The sequence below is a fragment of the Heptranchias perlo genome, unplaced genomic scaffold (assembly GCF_035084215.1).
Source record: "Heptranchias perlo isolate sHepPer1 unplaced genomic scaffold, sHepPer1.hap1 HAP1_SCAFFOLD_56, whole genome shotgun sequence".
Lineage (NCBI taxonomy): Eukaryota > Metazoa > Chordata > Chondrichthyes > Hexanchiformes > Hexanchidae > Heptranchias > Heptranchias perlo.
This window is the reverse complement of record NW_027139581.1, coordinates 1,934,372-1,956,793: the sequence shown is the minus strand read 5'-3', so window position 1 is coordinate 1,956,793 and position 22,422 is coordinate 1,934,372. Positions and strand designations below refer to the sequence as shown.

At 53.7% G+C, this 22,422-nt stretch overlaps 1 pseudogene; it reads right to left on the bottom strand.

The window, feature by feature from the left end:
• Nucleotides 1-766: 766 nt before the first annotated feature.
• On the bottom strand, nucleotides 767-21,460 carry LOC137315738 (zinc finger protein 436-like; annotated as a pseudogene).
• Between the last annotated feature and the right edge of the window lie 962 nt (nucleotides 21,461-22,422).

Sequence of the window (22,422 nt, the reverse complement as noted above, 5' to 3'; positions counted from 1 at the left end):
GTGATCTCCCCAGTAGTTACCTGAAGTTGATCTTCCAGTTACAGTGGTGGTGGTGAAAACCTCAAGTTAACCGAGGGAACTTGGACTGGGGAATCTGAGGTTTGTGTGAAAGGAGTGAGTAATAAAAAGGAAATTAATAAAAACTGATTCAATAAGAGAAAGAAACATGTGAATTATACTAAAGTGAGCAATAAAAAGAAACTAAAAGAATACAAATTAAACCCATCTGATAATCAATGTTTAATATTAAATATGAATCAGTTGTCTCTGGAAATAGATAAATAAATAACTGCAAAGAAAGAATGAAATCTCCAGGACCTGATGGTTTTTCCCTCAGGGTATTAAAGGAAACAGGTGGGGAAATTACAGAAACATTAGTCATAGTTTCACAAAGCTCTCTGGACTCGGGAATTGTGCCCTTGGATATGAAAATATCACTCCAATATTTAAGAAAGGAGGAAGAGACAGAAAAGGAAACGACAGATATGTCAGTTTAACGTCAGGAGTGGGGAAGTTACTGGATCTATCACCAGAGACAGAATGATTGAGCACTTGAACAAGTCTGAGCTGATCAAAGAGAGTCAGCGTGGATTTGTGAAGGGTGGGTCATGTCTGACTAATCTAGATGAGTTTTTTGAAGTCACTAACAGGCTGTACAGGGAGTGTCGATGGACATTGTCTGTGTGGACTTCCAGAAGGCATTTGATAGGGTTCAGCACAAGAGATTATTCGCAAAGATAAAAGTGCACAAAATTGAAAGTGACCTTGTGACTTGTGTTGGGAGGTGGGAGACAGAGAGTGGGGATAAAGGGAACGTTCTTTGATTGGTGGGATGTGACAAGTGGTGTTCCCCAGGGATCTGGACTGGGGTCTCAGCTTTTCACCATATTTATCAATAACTTGGATGAAGGAAGAGAGAGTTTTATATCCAAGTTTCCAGATGACACTAAGTTAGGAGACACAGTAAGTTGTGTGGATGGGAGCAGGAAGTTACAAAGGGACAGATTTTGTGAGTGGACAAAACTGTGGCAGATGGAGTTCAGTGTGGGGAAGTGTGAGATCATCCACTTTGGATACAAGAAGGAAACATTGGAGTATTTTCTTAAAGTGAGAGACTGGGAACTGTGGAGGAGCAAAGGGATTTGGGTGACCATGTACACAAATCACTAAAAGCGAGTGCCCAGATACAAAAAGTAATCACAAAGTCTAATGGAATGTCGGCCTTTATCTCGAGGGCTGGAATACAAAGGGGAGGAAGTTATGCTTCAGTTCCACAGAGCCTCGGTCAGAGCCCCTCTGGAGTACATATATCCAGAATATTAAACTCCAGCCCAGTTATAGGCGTTATTAATATCAGAAACAAACCCCAACTGTCAGAATGAACAGTTCAGTCCTGGATGTGATGAACAAAAGCAATAACAGCAGAATCCAACCCCTGCATCACAGGTGAACTCGCTGGTGTCTCAGCAGAGTGGATGAACGAGTGAATCTCTTCCCACACACGGAACAGTTGAACGGCCTCTCCCCAGTGTGAACTCGCTGGTGTGTGAGCAGGTGTGATGACTGAGTGAATCCCTTCCCACACACGGAGCAGGTGAACGGCCTCTCCCCAGTGTGAACTCGTTCATGTTTCAGCAGATCCCTTGTTCCCTTGAAGCTCTTCCCACAGTCAGAACATTTAAACGGTCTCTTATCAGTGTGAACAAGTTGGTGTGTCAGTCGGTGCTGTGACTGAATGAATCCCTTTCCACACACGGAGCAGGTGAACGGTCTCTCCCCAGTGTGAACTCGCTGGTGTCTCAGCAGGGTGGATGAATGAGTGAATCTCTTCCCACACACTGAGCAGGTGAACGGCCTCTCCCCAGTGTGACTGCGTCGATGAGTTTCCAACTCAGACGGGTAATTATATCCCTTCCCACAGTCCCCACATTTCCACGGTTTCTCCGTGGTCCGGGTGTCCTTGTGTCTCTCCAGGTTGGACGATCAGTTGAAGCCTCGTCCACACACAGAACACGTGGACGGTTTCTCCCCGCTGTGAATGGTGCGATGTTTTTTCAGACTGTGTGACTGGTGAAAGCTCTTTCCACACTCAGTGCACTGGAACACTCTCACTCGGGTGTGTGTGTCTCGGTGATTTTCCACTCACACTGATGTTTGAAATCTTTACCCACAGACAGAACAGACAAACATTTCTCCTTCCACATTCAAAGGCTGATGATATTCAGGTCCTGATGAATCGTGGGACTCGGTCAGATCTTGACGTGATGTTTGGTTTGAGTTTCCGTCTGCAAATCCTCCCCTTCTAATCCCCTGTAAAAGGAGTTTACAAAAGTCCTCACTGTAAATACAGGATAGAAATTCAGAACAGAAAATTCTAGTTTCTATGGAACATTCTTCCCGCTCATTCCCCCAGACTGTAAATCCCCGTCCCACACACTCTCCCCTCCTCCCTGTGCTGAAATCCAAACCCATCGCACCATCTCCATCATTTCTTCCCTCCACTCCCAGTTTCCTCCCTCCCTCTACTCTGGTCGGGTTCAGTTCTCCACCCCCTGGGAGCAGAGTGAGAGGAAAATAAATGAGGCACAGGGACCCTGAAGCCCCGCCCACTCTTTGTTCACAGTCACAGGGACCCTGAAGCCCCGCCCACTCTTTGTTCACAGTCACTGGGACCCTGAAGCCCCGCCCACTCTTTGTTCACAGTCACTGGGACCCTGAAGCCCCGCCCACTCTTTGTTCACAGTCACAGGGACCCTGAAGCCCCGCCCACTCTTTGTTCCCGGTCACTGGGACCCTGAAGCCCCGCCCACTCTTTGTTCACAGTCACAGGGACCCTGAAGCCCCGCCCACTCTTTGTTCACAGTCACTGGGACCCTGAAGCCCCGCCCACTCTTTGTTCCCGGTCACTGGGACCCTGAAGCCCCGCCCACTCTTTGTTCACAGTCACTGGGACCCTGAAGCCCCGCCCACTCCTTGTTCACCGTCACTGGGACCCTGAAGCCCCGCCCACTCTTTGTTCACAGTCACTGGGACCCTGAAGCCCCGCCCACTCTTTGTTCACAGTCACAGGGACCCTGAAGCCCCGCCCACTCTTTGTTCACAGGCACAGGGACCCTGAAGCCCCGCCCACTCTTTGTTCACAGGCACAGGGACCCTGAAGCCCCGCCCACTCTTTGTTCACCGTCACTGGGACCCTGAAGCCCCGCCCACTCTTTGTTCACCGTCACAGGGACCCTGAAGCCCCGCCCACTCTTTGTTCACCGTCACTGGGACCCTGAAGCCCCGCCCACTCTTTGTTCACCGTCACTGGGACCCTGAAGCCCCGCCCGCTCTTTGTTCACAGTCACAGGGACCCTGAAGCCCCGCCCACTCTTTGTTCACCGTCACGAGGACACTGAAGCCCCGCCCACACTTTGTTCACCGTCACTAGGACCCTGAAGCCCCGCCCACTCTTTGTTCCCAGTCACTGGGACCCTGAAGCCCCGCCCACTCTTTGTTCACCGTCACTGGGACCCTGAAGCCCCGCCCACTCTTTGTTCACCGTCACAGGGTCCCTGAAGCCCCGCCCACTCTTTGTTCACCGTCACAGGGGCCCTGAAGCCCCGCCCACTCTTTGTTCACAGGCACAGGGACCCTGAAGCCCCGCCCACTCTTTGTTCCCGGTCACTGGGACCCTGAAGCCCCGCCCACTCTTTGTACCCCGTCACTGTGACCCTGAAGCCCCGCCCACACTTTGTTCCCAGTCACTGGGACCCTGAAGCCCCTCCCACTATTTGTTGACAGTCACTGGGACCCTGAAGCCCCGCCCACTCTTTGTTCACAGTCACTGGGACCCTGAAGCCCCGCCCACTCTTTGTTCCTGGTCACAGGGACCCTGAAGCCCCGCCCACTCTTTGTTCACCGTCACAAGGATCCTGAAGCCCCGCCCACTCTTTGTTCACAGTCACTGGGACCCTGAAGCCCCGCCCACTCTTTGTTCACAGTCACAGGGACCCTGAAGCCCCGCCCACTCTTTGTTCACAGTCACTGGGACCCTGAAGCCCCGCCCACTCTTTGTTCACCGTCACAGGGACCCTGAAGCCCCGCCCACTCTTTGTTCACAGTCACTGGGACCCTGAAGCCCCGCCCACTCTTTGTTCACAGGCACAGGGACCCTGAAGCCCCGCCCACTCTTTGTTCACAGGCACAGGGACCCTGAAGCCCCGCCCACTCTTTGTTCCCAGTCACTGGGAACCTGAAGCCCCGCCCACTCTTTGTTCACAGTCACAGGGACCCTGAAGCCCCGCCCACTCTTTGTTCACAGTCACTGGGACCCTGAAGCCCCGCCCACTCTTTGTTCACAGTCACAGGGACCCTGAAGCCCCGCCCACTCTTTGTTCACCGTCACTGTGACCCTGAAGCCCAGCCCACTCTTTGTTCCCGGTCACTGGGACACTGAAGCCCCGCCCACTCTTTGTTCCCAGTCACTGGGACCCTGAAGCCCCGCCCACTCTTTGTTCCCAGTCACTGGGACCCTGAAGCCCCGCCCACTCTTTGTTCCTGGTCACTGGGACCTGAAGCCCCGCCCACTCTTTGTTCCCGGTCACTGGGACCCTGAAGCCCCGCCCACTCTTTGTTCACCGTCACAGGGACCCTGAAGCCCCGCCCACTCTTTGTTCCAGGTCACTGGGACCCTGAAGCCCCGCCCACTCTTTGTTCCCGGTCACAGGGACCCTGAAGCCCCGCCCACTCTTGGTTCCCGGTCACAGGGACCCTGAAGCCCCGCCCACTCTTGGTTCCCTGTCACAGGGACCCTGAAGCCCCGCCCACTCTTTGCTCCCGGTCACTGGGAATCTGAAGCCCCGCCCACTCTGTTCCCAGTCACTGGGAACCTGAAGCCCCGCCCACTCTTTGTTCACAGTCACAGGGACCCTGAAGCCCCGCCCACTCTTTGTTCACAGTCACTGGGACCCTGAAGCCCCGCCCACTCTTTGTTCACAGGCACAGGGACCCTGAAGCCCCGCCCACTCTTTGTTCACAGGCACAGGGACCCTGAAGCCCCGCCCACTCTTTGTTCCCAGTCACTGGGAACCTGAAGCCCCGCCCACTCTTTGTTCACAGTCACAGGGACCCTGAAGCCCCGCCCACTCTTTGTTCACAGTTACTGGGACCCTAAAGCCCCGCCCACTCTTTGTTCACAGTCACAGGGACCCTAAAGCCCCGCCCACTCTTTGTTCACCGTCACTGGGACCCTGAAGCCCAGCCCACTCTTTGTTCCCGGTCACTGGGACACTGAAGCCCCGCCCACTCTTTGTTCCCAGTCACTGGGACCCTGAAGCCCCGCCCACTCTTTGTTCCCAGTCACTGGGACCTGAAGCCCCGCCCACTCTTTGTTCCCGGTCACTGGGACCCTGAAGCCCCGCCCACTCTTTGTTCACCGTCACAGGGACCCTGAAGCCCCGCCCACTCTTTGTTCCAGGTCACTGGGACCCTGAAGCCCCGCCCACTCTTTGTTCCCGGTCACAGGGACCCTGAAGCCCCGCCCACTCTTGGTTCCCGGTCACAGGGACCCTGAAGCCCCGCCCACTCTTGGTTCCCTGTCACAGGGACCCTGAAGCCCCGCCCACTCTTTGCTCCCGGTCACTGGGAATCTGAAGCCCCGCCCACTCTGTTCCCTGTCACTGGGAACCTGAAGCCCCGCCCACTCTTTGTTCCCGGTCACATGGACCCTGAAGCCCCGCCCACACTTGGTTCCCGGTCACAGGGACCCTGAAGCCCCGCCCACTCTTGGTTCCCGGTCACAGGGACCCTGAAGCCCCGCCCACTCTTGAGCAAAGATGGCCGCGCATGCTCCGTGATCCCTGAACTCTGACCAAGATGCCGGCCAGTTCCCCTCTCACCCGGGCGGCCGCCGGTCGGGCCTGTCACCGCGGTATAAACACGGGGCCTGTGGGCTCTTATTCGGGGCCTGAGGCCTGCACCGGGTGTTTATGAAGCTTCCCTGCCCACCCACAGGTCCAATTCCTCCCCCGCGCCCACCGTCTCCGACCGGATCCCGACCCGCCTGTTCCCTCAGTCCGTCTCCACCACTCGCACCGCGCATGCTCAGAGCACAGCCCAGTCCCGCGCACTGGGCTCCTGTAGTCACTGATAGGGCACTTTCTGGGCCGCGGGGGATTCTGGGTAAAGTCTCCGCCATTGAAGGTCCGAATCGGTGAACAGAAATTTCGTCATCGCTTCGAGATTGGGGCCAGAGGGACAATAAACATTAAACAAAATCAATCAATAAATTATACAGAAACCCGAGTGCCCGGGCCCTCAGACAGGGAGCGAAGTTCACCGGTCGCCACTTTTCCTTCACCAACTCGCACCTCAGGCCCCGCCCAGTCCGGTTCAATTGATCAATGTTTTCCAACTGTGTTTTCCAACTCGAGTTCAGGCCTGTTATTCTCAGAGAAACTTCGAGGCTTCATTTTTTCTGTGTGCTGTGAGGACCGATATCGTTCATCTTGATCTATTTCTAGTTTAATAAGTTTTGCTGAATGTGGCCCAGGCCAAGTGTCAGGAGATCGGATCAGGCCCACCATAGAAAATGAGTTTGACCCCCCTGAGATAGTCAATGTGAACCGGATTATCCTCATCCACTGACCCAGCAACTTCCTCAAAAAACTCAAGCAAGTTTGTAAGACGTGACCTTCTTTTCCGGATGCCGTGTTGAGTGTCTCTCACGGCCCCTCCCCATTCCCCTCGCAATAAACGCCAACATTCCATTTGCCTTCCCAATCACTTCTTGTATCTGCAGACCAACTTTCTGTGATTCATGTACTACGATACCCAGATCCCTCTGTACTTCAGAATTCTGCAATCTTTCTCCATTTAAATAAAATACTGCTTTTCTATTCCTCCTGCCAAAGTGGACAAGTTCACATTTTCCCACATTATACTCCATCTGCCAAATTTTTGCTCACTCACTTAACCTATCCACATCCCTTTGCAGACTCCTTATGTCCTCTTCACAACTTATTTTCCTACCTACCTTTGTCTCATTAGCAAATTTAGCAACAATACATTCGCTCCCTTCATCCAAGGCATTGATATAGATTGTAAATATTTAAGCCAGATCTTTACAAAACACTGGTTAGGCTTCAGCTGGAGTATTGTGTTCATTCTGGGCAGCACACTTCAGGAAGGATGTCAAGGCCTGAGAGAGGGTGCAGAGGAAATTTACTGGACTGGTACCAGGGATACAGAATTCAGTTACATGGAGAGACTGGAGAAACTGGAGTTGTTCTCCTTGGAGCAGGGAAGGTTAAGGGGAGATTTAATCGAGGTGTTCAAAGTCATGAAGGGTCTTGATAGACTGAATGGTGAGAAACTGTTTCCAGTGGCAGGAGATCAGTAACCAGAGGACACAGCATTCAGGTAATTGGCAAAAGAACTTGAGGTGAGATGAGGAGAATATTTTAACGCAGCCATTTATTATGAGCTGGAATACACTGCATGAAAGGGTGGGGGAATCAGAGTCAATTATAATTTTCAAAAGGGAATTGGATAAATACTTGAATAGGATAAATTTGCAGGATAAAGGGCATGAGAATGGGACCAATTGGATAGCTCTTTCCCAAAGCCAACACAGGCATGATGGGCCTAATGGCCTCCTTCTGTGCTTTATCATTCAATGATTCTATGATAAAGGGCCAGACACTGCTTCATCCTTCACTAACAGGGTCCCTATTAACAGTCGCTCCCTTCTGTATTCAGTGCAGTGAATGGAAACCTGTCTATTTTAGTGAGTTCCGCCTTTCTAAAATCTCTCACTATTTTCGAAGATCCATTTGACTCACTTGTTTCATTTTGAAAGACTTCTGATTTTTCAACTGTGTGTTGATGGTTTTGTTTAAAGGTAGAATGACATTTGTTTCAAAATATTCTGTTCTAACCCCCGGCCCAGTTTAAAACCCTCTGCACTACTGACCAGGAAGATCACAAGTCCAATCCTTGATCTCAGCCAAGGCAGCAGTTCAGGGTCTGGAATTGGCCTCAGTACCACTGGGCTAAATAAGAGTAACCCTGCTCTCGAAGGAGATCCAGTGACACCAACTGGGAAATTTATGGCTGTCATTTGAGGGCAGGACTGGACTCGACCGTGATGCCTACCACAGTGGATAATCCTGCTGTCACTCACTGTGTGGGCCCATGTATAAATGTTTCCTTACTGTTAGATTATTAACTAAGTCTGGCTCATTACTCATTACTGAATCCAGTCCACCCTCCTTAAAACCTACCTCTTTGACCAAGCTTTTGCTCACCTGTCCTAATATCTCCTTATGTGGTTCAGTGTCAAATTTATTTTGTTAATCGCTCCTGTGAAGAGCCTTGGGACGTTTTACTACGTTAACGGTACTGGATAAATGTATCAATAAAACAGGGAACTCTTGGAAACACACTGCAGGTCCTTCTTTATCTGGACAGCAAATCACTGCTGTTGTGTTCAACCAGCAGTTAACATAAGAACATAAGAAATAGGAGCAGGAGTCGGCCATATGGCCCCTCGAGCCTGCTCCACCATTCAATAAGATCATGGCTGATCTTCTGCCTCATTTAACATGTATCCAGAATATTAAACTACAGCCCAGTTATCGGGGTTATTAACATCAGAAACAAACCCCAACTGTCAGAATGAACATGGTTCAGTCCTGGATGTGATTAACAGCAGCAATAACAGCAGAATCCAACCCCGGAAGTCACAAGTGAACTCGCTGGTGTCTCCGCAGGTTGGATGAATGAGTGAATCCCTTCCCACACACGGAGCAGGTGAACGGCCTCTCCTCAGTGTGAGTGCGTCGATGATGTGTCAGCAGTTCCCATTTGCTCTTAAAGCTCTTCCCACAGTCAGAACATTTAAACGGTCTCTTATCAGTGTGAACAATTTGGTGTGTCAGTAGGTGCTGTGACTGAATGAATCCCTTTCCACACATGGAGCAGGTGAACGGTCTCTCCCCAGTGTGAGCACGCTGGTGGGCAATGAGAGTGGATGACTGCCTGAACCTCTCCCGCAGTGAGAGCAACTGAACGGTCTCTCGTCAGTGTGAATTCGCTGGTGTCTAATCAGTCCCTCCGAGCTTTTAAACCTGTTCCCACAGTCAGAGCATTTAAAAGGTCTCTCCCCAGTGTGAATAAGCTGGTGTGTTCGGAGGGCGGATGACTCAGTGAATCCCTTCCCACACAGAGAGCAGGTGAACGGCCTCTCCCCAGTGTGACTGCGTCGATGAGTTTCCAGCTGGGAGGGGTAATTGAATCCCTTCCCACAGTCCCCACATTTCCACGGTTTCTCCATGGTCCGGGTGTCCTTGTGTCTCTCCAGGTTGGACGATCAGTTGAAGCCTCGTCCACACACAGAACACGTGGATGGTTTCTCCCCCCTGTGAACGGTGCGATGTTTTTTCAGACTGTGTAACTGGTTAAAGCTCTTTCCACACTCAGTGCACTGGAACACTCTCACTCGGGTCTGAGAGTCTCGGTGATTTTCCACTCACACTGATGTTTGAAATCTTTTCCCACAGACAGAACAGACAAACATTTCTCCTTCCACATTCAAAGGCCGATGATATTCAGGTCCTGATGAATCGAGGGACTCTGTCAGATCTTGACGTGATGTTTGGTTTGAGTTTCCCGTCTGCAAATCCTCCCCTTCTAGTGTCCTGTAAAAGGAGTTTACAAAAGTCATCACTGTAAATACAGGCTAGAAATTCAGAAATGAACAGAAAATGCTGGAAACACTCAGCAAGTCAGTCAGCATCGGTGGAGAGAGAAAGAGAGTTAACGTTTCAGGTCGATGACCTTTCATCAGAACTGGTAGTAGGAAAGATTTCAAAAAATTGCCGAGTACAGAGACAAGGAATGGGATGGGGGAAAGAAGGGGGAGGGGTGGAAAGAACAAAAGGGAAGGTCTGTGATAGGGTGGAGGGCAGGATTGATTAAATGACGAAAAGGATAATGGTGCAAGGCAAAGGGGGTGTTAATGGGACAAGTAAAGAAACAAAAGATGGGTCTAGAGGAGGTGTAAATGGCAACAGCAGAACCATTACCAGCACCTGCTGTCTGAAAAATGGGAGCAGTGGTTCTGATCTGAAGTTATTGAAATCAGTGTTGAGTACGGAAAGTTGTAAAGTACCTAAACGAGAGATGAGGTGCTGTTCCTCGAGCTTCTTTGGAACAGTGTAAGAGGCCGAGGACAGAGTGGGAGTGGGATGGAGAATTAAAATGGCAAGCGACCGGCAGGTCAGGGTCAGGCTTGCGGACTGATCAGAGGTGTTCAGCAAAGCGATCACTCAATCTGCGTTTGGTCTCCCCAATGTAGAGGAGACCGCATCGTAAGCAGCCAATACAGTACAGTAAATTGAAAGAAGTACAAGTAAATCACTGGTTCACCTGCGTCTGGGGCCCTGGACGGTGGGAAGGGAGGAGGGGAATGGTCAGTTGTTGCATGCCCTGCGCTCACACGGGAAGGTGCTGTGGGAAGGGGAGCGGGTGTTGGGGGTGATGGAAGAGTGGACCAGGGTGCCACAGAGGGACCGATCCCTTCGGAATGCTGAAAGAGGAGGGGAGGGGAAGATGTGTTTGGTGGTGGGATCACGCTGGAGGTGGCGGAAATGGCGGAGGATGATACATTGAATGTGGAGGCTGGTGGGGTTGAAGGTGAGTGCAAGAGGGACTTGATCTTGGTTCTGGGAGGGAGGGGAAGGAGTGAGGGCAGAAGTGAGGGAAATGGGACGGACACGGTCGTGGACCCGGTCGACCACAGTGGGGGGGGGGGGGGGGGAGGAATCCTGGGCCGAGGGTAAAGGGAGACATATCGGAAGCACTGGTGTGAGAGGTGGCATCGTCGGAACAGATGCGAGGGAGACGGAGAAAGTGGGAGAATGGAACCGAGTCCTTCCAGGGTGGGAGGAAGTGTAATCAGGGTGGGGGTGGGAGTGGTGGGCTTCTAGTAAATATTGGTGGGCAGCCTCTGGGCTGAAGTGGAGGAAGGGAAGAGGTGGAGATGGAGCATGTGAAGGCGAGGGAGGGAGGCTGGAGATTGGAAGCAGGGTTGATGAAATGGAGAGAGAGAAGTGGAGGAAGGGGAGAGGTGGAGATGGAGCATGTGAAGGCGAGGGAGGGAGGCTGGAGATTGGAAGCAGGGTTGATGAAATGGAGAGAGAGAAGTGGAGGAAGGGGAGAGGTGGAGATGGAGCATGTGAAGGCGAGGGAGGGAGGCTGGAGATTGGAAGCAGGGTTGATGAAATGGAGAGAGAGAAGTGGAGGAAGGGGAGAGGTGGAGATGGAGCATGTGAAGGCGAGGGAGGGAGGCTGGAGATTGGAAGCAGGGTTGATGAAATGGAGAGAGAGAAGTGGAGGAAGGGGAGAGGTGGAGATGGAGCATGTGAAGGCGAGGGAGGGAGGCTGGAGATTGGAAGCAGGGTTGATGAAATGGAGAGAGAGAAGTGGAGGAAGGGGAGAGGTGGAGGTGGAGCATGTGAAGGCGAGGGAGGGAGGCTGGAGATTGGAAGCAGGGTTGATGAAATGGAGAGAAGTGGAGGAAGGGGAGAGGTGGAGATGGAGCATGTGAAGGCGAGGGAGGGAGGCTGGAGATTGGAAGCAGGGTTGATGAAATGGAGAGAGAGAAGTGGAGGAAGGGGAGAGGTGGAGATGGAGCATGTGAAGGCGAGGGAGGGAGGCTGGAGATTGGAAGCAGGGTTGATGAAATGGAGAGAGAGAAGTGGAGGAAGGGGAGAGGTGGAGATGGAGCATGTGAAGGCGAGGGAGGGAGGCTGAAGATTGGAAGCAGGGTTGATGAAATGGAGAGAGAGAAGTGGAGGAAGGGGAGAGGTGGAGATGGAGCATGTGAAGGCGAGGGAGGGAGGCTGGAGATTGGAAGCAGGGTTGATGAAATGGAGAGAGAGAAGTGGAGGAAGGGGAGAGGTGGAGATGGAGCATGTGAAGGCGAGGAAGGGAGGCTGGAGATTGGAAGCAGGGATGATGAAATGGAGAGAGAGAAGTGGAGGAAGGGGAGATGGAGCATGTGAAGGCGAGGGAGGGAGGCTGGAGATTGGAAGCAGGGTTGATGAAATGGAGAGAGAGAAGTGGAGGAAGGGGAGAGGTGGAGATGGAGCATGTGAAGGCGAGGGAGGGAGGCTGGAGATTGGAAGCAGGGTTGATGAAATGTAGAGAGAGAAGTGGAGGAAGGGGAGAGGTGGAGATGGAGCATGTCAAGGCGAGGGAGGGAGGCTGGAGATTGGAAGCAGGGTTGATGAAATGGAGAGAGAGAAGTGGAGGAAGGGGAGAGGTGGAGATGGAGCATGTGAAGGCGAGGGAGGGAGGCTGGAGATTGGAAGCAGGGTTGATGAAATGGAGAGAGAGAAGTGGAGGAAGGGGAGAGGTGGAGATGGAGCATGTGAAGGCGAGGGAGGGAGGCTGGAGATTGGAAGCAGGGTTGATGAAATGGAGAGAGAGAAGTGGAGGAAGGGGAGAGGTGGAGATGGAGCATGTGAAGGCGAGGGAGGGAGGCTGGAGATTGGAAGCAGGGTTGATGAAATGGAGAGAGAGAAGTGGAGGAAGGGGAGAGGTGGAGATGGAGCATGTGAAGGCGAGGGAGGGAGGCTGGAGATTGGAAGCAGTGTTGATGAAATGGGGAGAGAGAAGTGGAGGAAGGGGAGAGGTGGAGATGGAGCATGTGAAGGCGAGGGAGGGAGGCTGGAGATTGGAAGCAGGGTTGATGAAATGGAGAGAGAGAAGTGGAGGAAGGGGAGAGGTGGAGGTGGAGCATGTGAAGGCGAGGGAGGGAGGCTGGAGATTGGAAGCAGGGTTGATGAAATGGAGAGAAGTGGAGGAAGGGGAGAGGTGGAGATGGAGCATGTGAAGGCGAGGGAGGGAGGCTGGAGATTGGAAGCAGGGTTGATGAAATGGAGAGAGAGAAGTGGAGGAAGGGGAGAGGTGGAGATGGAGCATGTGAAGGCGAGGGAGGGAGGCTGGAGATTGGAAGCAGGGTTGATGAAATGGAGAGAGAGAAGTGGAGGAAGGGGAGAGGTGGAGATGGAGCATGTGAAGGCGAGGGAGGGAGGCTGGAGATTGGAAGCAGGGTTGATGAAATGGAGAGAGAGAAGTGGAGGAAGGGGAGAGGTGGAGATGGAGCATGTGAAGGCGAGGGAGGGAGGCTGGAGATTGGAAGCAGGGTTGATGAAATGGAGAGAGAGAAGTGGAGGAAGGGGAGAGGTGGAGATGGAGCATGTGAAGGCGAGGAAGGGAGGCTGGAGATTGGAAGCAGGGATGATGAAATGGAGAGAGAGAAGTGGAGGAAGGGGAGATGGAGCATGTGAAGGCGAGGGAGGGAGGCTGGAGATTGGAAGCAGGGTTGATGAAATGGAGAGAGAGAAGTGGAGGAAGGGGAGAGGTGGAGATGGAGCATGTGAAGGCGAGGGAGGGAGGCTGGAGATTGGAAGCAGGGTTGATGAAATGGAGAGAGAGAAGTGGAGGAAGGGGAGAGGTGGAGATGGAGCATGTCAAGGCGAGGGAGGGAGGCTGGAGATTGGAAGCAGGGTTGATGAAATGGAGAGAGAAGTGGAGGAAGGGGAGAGGTGGAGATGGAGCATGTGAAGGCGAGGGAGGGAGGCTGGAGATTGGAAGCAGGGTTGATGAAATGGAGAGAGAGAAGTGGAGGAAGGGGAGAGGTGGAGATGGAGCATGTGAAGGCGAGGGAGGGAGGCTGGAGATTGGAAGCAGGGTTGATGAAATGGAGAGAGAGAAGTGGAGGAAGGGGAGAGGTGGAGATGGAGCATGTGAAGGCGAGGGAGGGAGGCTGGAGATTGGAAGCAGGGTTGATGAAATGGAGAGAGAGAAGTGGAGGAAGGGGAGAGGTGGAGATGGAGCATGTGAAGGCGAGGGAGGGAGGCTGGAGATTGGAAGCAGTGTTGATGAAATGGAGAGAGAGAAGTGGAGGAAGGGGAGAGGTGGAGATGGAGCATGTGAAGGCGAGGGAGGGAGGCTGGAGATTGGAAGCAGGGTTGATGAAATGGAGAGAGAGAAGTGGAGGAAGGGGAGAGGTGGAGATGGAGCATGTGAAGGCGAGGGAGGGAGGCTGGAGATTGGAAGCCGGGTTGATGAAATGGAGAGAGAGAAGTGGAGGAAGGGGAGAGGTGGAGATGGCGCATGTGAAGGCGAGGGAGGGAGGCTGGAGATTGGAAGCCGGGTTGATGAAATGGAGAGAGAGAAGTGGAGGAAGGGGAGAGGTGGAGATGGAGCATGTGAAGGCGAGGGAGGGAGGCTGGAGATTGGAAGCAGGGTTGATGAAATGGAGAGAGAGAAGTGGAGGAAGGGGAGAGGTGGAGATGGAGCATGTGAAGGCGAGGGAGGGAGGCTGGAGATTGGAAGCAGGGTTGATGAAATGGAGAGAGAGAAGTGGAGGAAGGGGAGAGGTGGAGATGGAGCATGTGAAGGCGAGGGAGGGAGGCTGGAGATTGGAAGCCGGGTTGATGAAATGGAGAGAGAGAAGTGGAGGAAGGGGAGAGGTGGAGATGGAGCATGTGAAGGCGAGGGAGGGAGGCTGGAGATTGGAAGCCGGGTTGATGAAATGGAGAGAGAGAAGTGGAGGAAGGGGAGAGGTGGAGATGGAGCATGTGAAGGCGAGGGAGGGAGGCTGGAGATTGGAAGCCGGGTTGATGAAATGGAGAGAGAGAAGTGGAGGAAGGGGAGAGGTGGAGATGGAGCATGTGAAGGCGAGGGAGGGAGGCTGGAGATTGGAAGCCGGGTTGATGAAATGGAGAGAGAGAAGTGGAGGAAGGGGAGAGGTGGAGATGGAGCATGTGAAGGCGAGGGAGGGAGGCTGGAGATTGGAAGCAGGGTTGATGAAATGGAGAGAGAGAAGTGGAGGAAGGGGAGAGGTGGAGGTGGAGCATGTGAAGGCGAGGGAGGGAGGCTGGAGATTGGAAGCAGGGTTGATGAAATGGAGAGAAGTGGAGGAAGGGGAGAGGTGGAGATGGAGCATGTGAAGGCGAGGGAGGGAGGCTGGAGATTGGAAGCAGGGTTGATGAAATGGAGAGAGAGAAGTGGAGGAAGGGGAGAGGTGGAGATGGAGCATGTGAAGGCGAGGGAGGGAGGCTGGAGATTGGAAGCAGGGTTGATGAAATGGAGAGAGAGAAGTGGAGGAAGGGGAGAGGTGGAGATGGAGCATGTGAAGGCGAGGGAGGGAGGCTGAAGATTGGAAGCAGGGTTGATGAAATGGAGAGAGAGAAGTGGAGGAAGGGGAGAGGTGGAGATGGAGCATGTGAAGGCGAGGGAGGGAGGCTGGAGATTGGAAGCAGGGTTGATGAAATGGAGAGAGAGAAGTGGAGGAAGGGGAGAGGTGGAGATGGAGCATGTGAAGGCGAGGAAGGGAGGCTGGAGATTGGAAGCAGGGATGATGAAATGGAGAGAGAGAAGTGGAGGAAGGGGAGATGGAGCATGTGAAGGCGAGGGAGGGAGGCTGGAGATTGGAAGCAGGGTTGATGAAATGGAGAGAGAGAAGTGGAGGAAGGGGAGAGGTGGAGATGGAGCATGTGAAGGCGAGGGAGGGAGGCTGGAGATTGGAAGCAGGGTTGATGAAATGTAGAGAGAGAAGTGGAGGAAGGGGAGAGGTGGAGATGGAGCATGTCAAGGCGAGGGAGGGAGGCTGGAGATTGGAAGCAGGGTTGATGAAATGGAGAGAGAGAAGTGGAGGAAGGGGAGAGGTGGAGATGGAGCATGTGAAGGCGAGGGAGGGAGGCTGGAGATTGGAAGCAGGGTTGATGAAATGGAGAGAGAGAAGTGGAGGAAGGGGAGAGGTGGAGATGGAGCATGTGAAGGCGAGGGAGGGAGGCTGGAGATTGGAAGCAGGGTTGATGAAATGGAGAGAGAGAAGTGGAGGAAGGGGAGAGGTGGAGATGGAGCATGTGAAGGCGAGGGAGGGAGGCTGGAGATTGGAAGCAGGGTTGATGAAATGGAGAGAGAGAAGTGGAGGAAGGGGAGAGGTGGAGATGGAGCATGTGAAGGCGAGGGAGGGAGGCTGGAGATTGGAAGCAGTGTTGATGAAATGGAGAGAGAGAAGTGGAGGAAGGGGAGAGGTGGAGATGGAGCATGTGAAGGCGAGGGAGGGAGGCTGGAGATTGGAAGCAGGGTTGATGAAATGGAGAGAGAGAAGTGGAGGAAGGGGAGAGGTGGAGGTGGAGCATGTGAAGGCGAGGGAGGGAGGCTGGAGATTGGAAGCAGGGTTGATGAAATGGAGAGAAGTGGAGGAAGGGGAGAGGTGGAGATGGAGCATGTGAAGGCGAGGGAGGGAGGCTGGAGATTGGAAGCAGGGTTGATGAAATGGAGAGAGAGAAGTGGAGGAAGGGGAGAGGTGGAGATGGAGCATGTGAAGGCGAGGGAGGGAGGCTGGAGATTGGAAGCAGGGTTGATGAAATGGAGAGAGAGAAGTGGAGGAAGGGGAGAGGTGGAGATGGAGCATGTGAAGGCGAGGGAGGGAGGCTGGAGATTGGAAGCAGGGTTGATGAAATGGAGAGAGAGAAGTGGAGGAAGGGGAGAGGTGGAGATGGAGCATGTGAAGGCGAGGGAGGGAGGCTGGAGATTGGAAGCAGGGTTGATGAAATGGAGAGAGAGAAGTGGAGGAAGGGGAGAGGTGGAGATGGAGCATGTGAAGGCGAGGAAGGGAGGCTGGAGATTGGAAGCAGGGATGATGAAATGGAGAGAGAGAAGTGGAGGAAGGGGAGATGGAGCATGTGAAGGCGAGGGAGGGAGGCTGGAGATTGGAAGCAGGGTTGATGAAATGGAGAGAGAGAAGTGGAGGAAGGGGAGAGGTGGAGATGGAGCATGTGAAGGCGAGGGAGGGAGGCTGGAGATTGGAAGCAGGGTTGATGAAATGGAGAGAGAGAAGTGGAGGAAGGGGAGAGGTGGAGATGGAGCATGTCAAGGCGAGGGAGGGAGGCTGGAGATTGGAAGCAGGGTTGATGAAATGGAGAGAGAAGTGGAGGAAGGGGAGAGGTGGAGATGGAGCATGTGAAGGCGAGGGAGGGAGGCTGGAGATTGGAAGCAGGGTTGATGAAATGGAGAGAGAGAAGTGGAGGAAGGGGAGAGGTGGAGATGGAGCATGTGAAGGCGAGGGAGGGAGGCTGGAGATTGGAAGCAGGGTTGATGAAATGGAGAGAGAGAAGTGGAGGAAGGGGAGAGGTGGAGATGGAGCATGTGAAGGCGAGGGAGGGAGGCTGGAGATTGGAAGCAGGGTTGATGAAATGGAGAGAGAGAAGTGGAGGAAGGGGAGAGGTGGAGATGGAGCATGTGAAGGCGAGGGAGGGAGGCTGGAGATTGGAAGCAGTGTTGATGAAATGGAGAGAGAGAAGTGGAGGAAGGGGAGAGGTGGAGATGGAGCATGTGAAGGCGAGGGAGGGAGGCTGGAGATTGGAAGCAGGGTTGATGAAATGGAGAGAGAGAAGTGGAGGAAGGGGAGAGGTGGAGATGGAGCATGTGAAGGCGAGGGAGGGAGGCTGGAGATTGGAAGCCGGGTTGATGAAATGGAGAGAGAGAAGTGGAGGAAGGGGAGAGGTGGAGATGGAGCATGTGAAGGCGAGGGAGGGAGGCTGGAGATTGGAAGCCGGGTTGATGAAATGGAGAGAGAGAAGTGGAGGAAGGGGAGAGGTGGAGATGGAGCATGTGAAGGCGAGGGAGGGAGGCTGGAGATTGGAAGCAGGGTTGATGAAATGGAGAGAGAGAAGTGGAGGAAGGGGAGAGGTGGAGATGGAGCATGTGAAGGCGAGGGAGGGAGGCTGGAGATTGGAAGCAGGGTTGATGAAATGGAGAGAGAGAAGTGGAGGAAGGGGAGAGGTGGAGATGGAGCATGTGAAGGCGAGGGAGGGAGGCTGGAGATTGGAAGCCGGGTTGATGAAATGGAGAGAGAGAAGTGGAGGAAGGGGAGAGGTGGAGATGGAGCATGTGAAGGCGAGGGAGGGAGGCTGGAGATTGGAAGCCGGGTTGATGAAATGGAGAGAGAGAAGTGGAGGAAGGGGAGAGGTGGAGATGGAGCATGTGAAGGCGAGGGAGGGAGGCTGGAGATTGGAAGCCGGGTTGATGAAATGGAGAGAGAGAAGTGGAGGAAGGGGAGAGGTGGAGATGGAGCATGTGAAGGCGAGGGAGGGAGGCTGGAGATTGGAAGCCGGGTTGATGAAATGGAGAGAGAGAAGTGGAGGAAGGGGAGAGGTGGAGATGGAGCATGTGAAGGCGAGGGAGGGAGGCTGGAGATTGGAAGCCGGGTTGATGAAATGGAGAGAGAGAAGTGGAGGAAGGGGAGAGGTGGAGATGGAGCATGTGAAGGCGAGGGAGGGAGGCTGGAGATTGGAAGCAGGGTTGATGAAATGGAGAGAGAGAAGTGGAGGAAGGGGAGAGGTGGAGATGGAGCATGTGAAGGCAAGGGAGGGAGGCTGGAGATTGGAAGCAGGGTTGATGAAATGGAGAGAGAGAAGTGGAGGAAGGGGAGAGGTGGAGATGGAGCATGTGAAGGCGAGGGAGGGAGGCTGGAGATTGGAAGCAGTGTTGATGAAATGGAGAGAGAGAAGTGGAGGAAGGGGAGAGGTGGAGATGGAGCATGTGAAGGCGAGGGAGGGAGGCTGGAGATTGGAAGCAGGGTTGATGAAATGGAGAGAGAGAAGTGGAGGAAGGGGAGAGGTGGAGATGGAGCATGTGAAGGCGAGGGAGGGAGGCTGGAGATTGGAAGCCGGGTTGATGAAATGGAGAGAGAGAAGTGGAGGAAGGGGAGAGGTGGAGATGGAGCATGTGAAGGCGAGGGAGGGAGGCTGGAGATTGGAAGCCGGGTTGATGAAATGGAGAGAGAGAAGTGGAGGAAGGGGAGAGGTGGAGATGGAGCATGTGAAGGCGAGGGAGGGAGGCTGGAGATTGGAAGCCGGGTTGATGAAATGGAGAGAGAGAAGTGGAGGAAGGGGAGAGGTGGAGATCGAGCATGTGAAGGCGAGGGAGGGAGGCTGGAGATTGGAAGCAGGGTTGATGAAATGGAGAGAGAGAAGTGGAGGAAGGGGAGAGGTGGAGATGGAGCATGTGAAGGCGAGGGAGGGAGGCTGGAGATTGGAAGCCGGGTTGATGAAATGGAGAGAGAGAAGTGGAGGAAGGGGAGAGGTGGAGATGGAGCATGTGAAGGCGAGGGAGGGAGGCTGGAGATTGGAAGCCGGGTTGATGAAATGGAGAGAGAGAAGTGGAGGAAGGGGAGAGGTGGAGATGGAGCATGTGAAGGCGAGGGAGGGAGGCTGGAGATTGGAAGCAGGGTTGATGAAATGGAGAGAGAGAAGTGGAGGAAGGGGAGAGGTGGAGATGGAGCATGTGAAGGCGAGGGAGGGAGGCTGGAGATTGGAAGCAGGGTTGATGAAATGGAGAGAGAGAAGTGGAGGAAGGGGAGAGGTGGAGATGGAGCATGTGAAGGCGAGGGAGGGAGGCTGGAGATTGGAAGCAGGGTTGATGAAATGGAGAGAGAGAAGTGGAGGAAGGGGAGAGGTGGAGATGGAGCATGTGAAGGCGAGGGAGGGAGGCTGGAGATTGGAAGCAGGGTTGATGAAATGGAGAGAGAGAAGTGGAGGAAGGGGAGAGGTGGAGATGGAGCATGTGAAGGCGAGGGAGGGAGGCTGGAGATTGGAAGCAGGGTTGATGAAATGTACACCGCATGGAATGTTGGGTAAGAGCTCCGCCATTGAAAGCCCATATCAGTGAATCGGAAATTAAATTCTGTGATCCGATTGAGATAAAATTAATAAACAAATTCCCGGCACGTCTGTGTTTGTGTCTCACGGGCTGGACGCTTGGCTGAAGGTGCGATCACACAGAACACGTGTACAGTTTCTCACCGCTGTGATTGGTGATTTTTCCTTCGACATTCAAAGGCCGATGATATTCAGGTCCTGATGAATCGAGTGACTGTCAGACCTTGACGTGATGTTTGGTTTGAGTTTCCCATCTGCAAATCCTCCCCTTCTAATATCCTGAAAAAGGAGTTTACCAAAGTTCTTATTTTAAGTACAGGATAGAATTTCAGAACAGACAATTCTAGTTTCTTGTCTCTAGTTTCAAATTCAAGTATCAAATTTTGTTTGATTTCACTCCTGTGAAGCACCTTGGGATGTTTTACTTTGTTTAATGCTCTGCGTAAATACAAGTTGTTGGTGTTTCTGCAGAATATTCTGTCCCCTCCCAAGCTGTAAATTCCCCATTCTACACACTCTCCCACCATCCTCACTGTCTAAAATCAACATTCATTGCACTGTCTGTGATTTTGTTTCTCTCCTGAAGGTGCTCAATCTGACTGGGTGCAGTTCCACAGATAATAATTACCCTCTCGTACCACCACAAGGTCCAGCAGGAGTGCAGTGCAGATTCACCAGAATGTTACCAGGACTCCAAGGGTTAAATTATGATAGATTACATAAACTACGCTTGTATTGCCTGGAATATACAAGGTTTAGGGTGATTTGATTGAGGTTTTTAGGATTTTGAAAGGAATTGATAGGGTAGATGGAGAGAAACGTTTCCGCTGTTGGGAGAGTCCAGGACAAGGGGACATGATCTTAAAATCAGAGCCAGGCCATTCAGGAGAGAAATTGGGAAACACTTCTTCACACAATGGGTGGTAGAAATGTAGATATCTCTCCCACAAAAAGCGGTAGATGCTCAATTAATAATTTTAAATCTGAGATCAATAGATCTTTTCCAGCCAAGGGTATAAAGGGATCTGGAGCCAAGGCGGGTGGGTGGAGATTAGATCCAGATCAGCCATGATCTCATTTAATGGCAGAATAGGCTCGAGGGGTTGAATGGCCTGCTCCTGTTCTTATGTTCCATTCTTCTTAAATTTTTATTTTTAAGGCCTCCATGAGAAAGTGGGGGGAGGGATTATTTGCGGAAGTGTCCCATTTTACAGGACCACCCATGTCATCCCGACAGGCCAATACACAGAGTCAAGTCAAATAATGACTCCATTTTCCTGATTGAGGATGTATTCCAGCCCCTGCGGTGCCCACCGGTCACGGAAAGCCTCAAGCGAAGCAGCAGACACCGCGTGATCCCTCTCCAGGGCCACCCGAGTCTGGAGAATGCCACGGTAGGGAGGCAGACAGTCGGAGCGACCGCCCCAACGGGCCGCGTCTAGCCTGGACCTGAAGATGGCCACTTTGGTCAGGCCCAGGAGCAGACCCACGTGGAGGCCCTCCGACTTTTCCCTCTCCCCACCCCGGGTTTGTGGGGACTGGTCCGTGCAACATTCTCCACCCCAGACACCCAATGGTGCAGGGGAGGACTCCCGCGTAGACAGCCCTCCATTGGGGAAACCCGCCTCCGCTTCATTCTTAATGCACGAGCAGACACAGTGAGTATCAGCAGGATTTTCCACTGTGGTAGGCATCACAGCAGAGTCCAGTCCTGCCCACAATTGACATCCATACATTTCCCAGTTGGTGTCACTGGATCGCCATCATGAGCAGGGACACGGGCTGATTTTTACTCTTATTTAGCCCAGTGGCACTGAGGCCGACTAAAGCCCGTGAAAGACTGCATTGTCAGTGGTTTGGCCTGACTGTGTGTGGGGGCGGGGTCTGATTGTGTGGGGGGCGGGGCCTGACTCTGTGTGGAGGGGGCGGGGCCTGAGTATCTGGAGAGGGGGCGGGGCCAGACTCTGTGTGGAGGGGGCGGGGACTGACTCTGTGTGTGAGGCGGGGCCTCAGTCTGTGTGGAGGGGCGGGGACTGACTCTGTGTGGAGGAGGCGGGGCCTCAGTCTGTGGGGAGGGGGCGGGGCCCGGATACGTGTGGAGCGGGCGGGGCCTCAATCTGTGTGGAGGGGCGGGGCCTGACTCTGTGGGGGAGGGGGCGGGGCCTGACTCTGTGTGGAGGGGGCGGGGCCTGAGACTGTGTGGAGGGGCGGGGCCTGCGTCTGTGTGGAGGGGCGGGGCCTGAGTCTGTGGGGAGGGGGCGGGGCCTGATTCTGTGTGGGGGCGGGGTCTGATTACGTGGGGGGCGGGGCTCAATTCAGTGTGGAGGGGGCGGGGCCTGACTCTGTGTGTAGTGGCGGGGCCTGACTCTGTGTGGAGGGGGTGGGGCCTGAGTCTGTGTGGAGGGGGCGGGCCTGCCTCTTTTGGAGGGGGCGGGGCCTGACTCTGTGTGGTGTGGGCGGGAACGACTCTGTGTGGAGGAGGCGGGGCCTGCCTCTGTTGGAGGGGGCGGGGCCTGACTCTGTGTGGTGGGGGCGGGTCCGACTCTGTTGGAGGGGGCGGGGCCTGACTCTGTGTGGAGGGGGCGGGGTCTGCCTCTGTTGGAGGGGGCGGGGCCTGACTCTGTGTGGTGTGGGCGGGAACGACTCTGTGTGGAGGAGGCGGGGCCTGCCTCTGTTGGAGGGGGCGGGGCCTGACTCT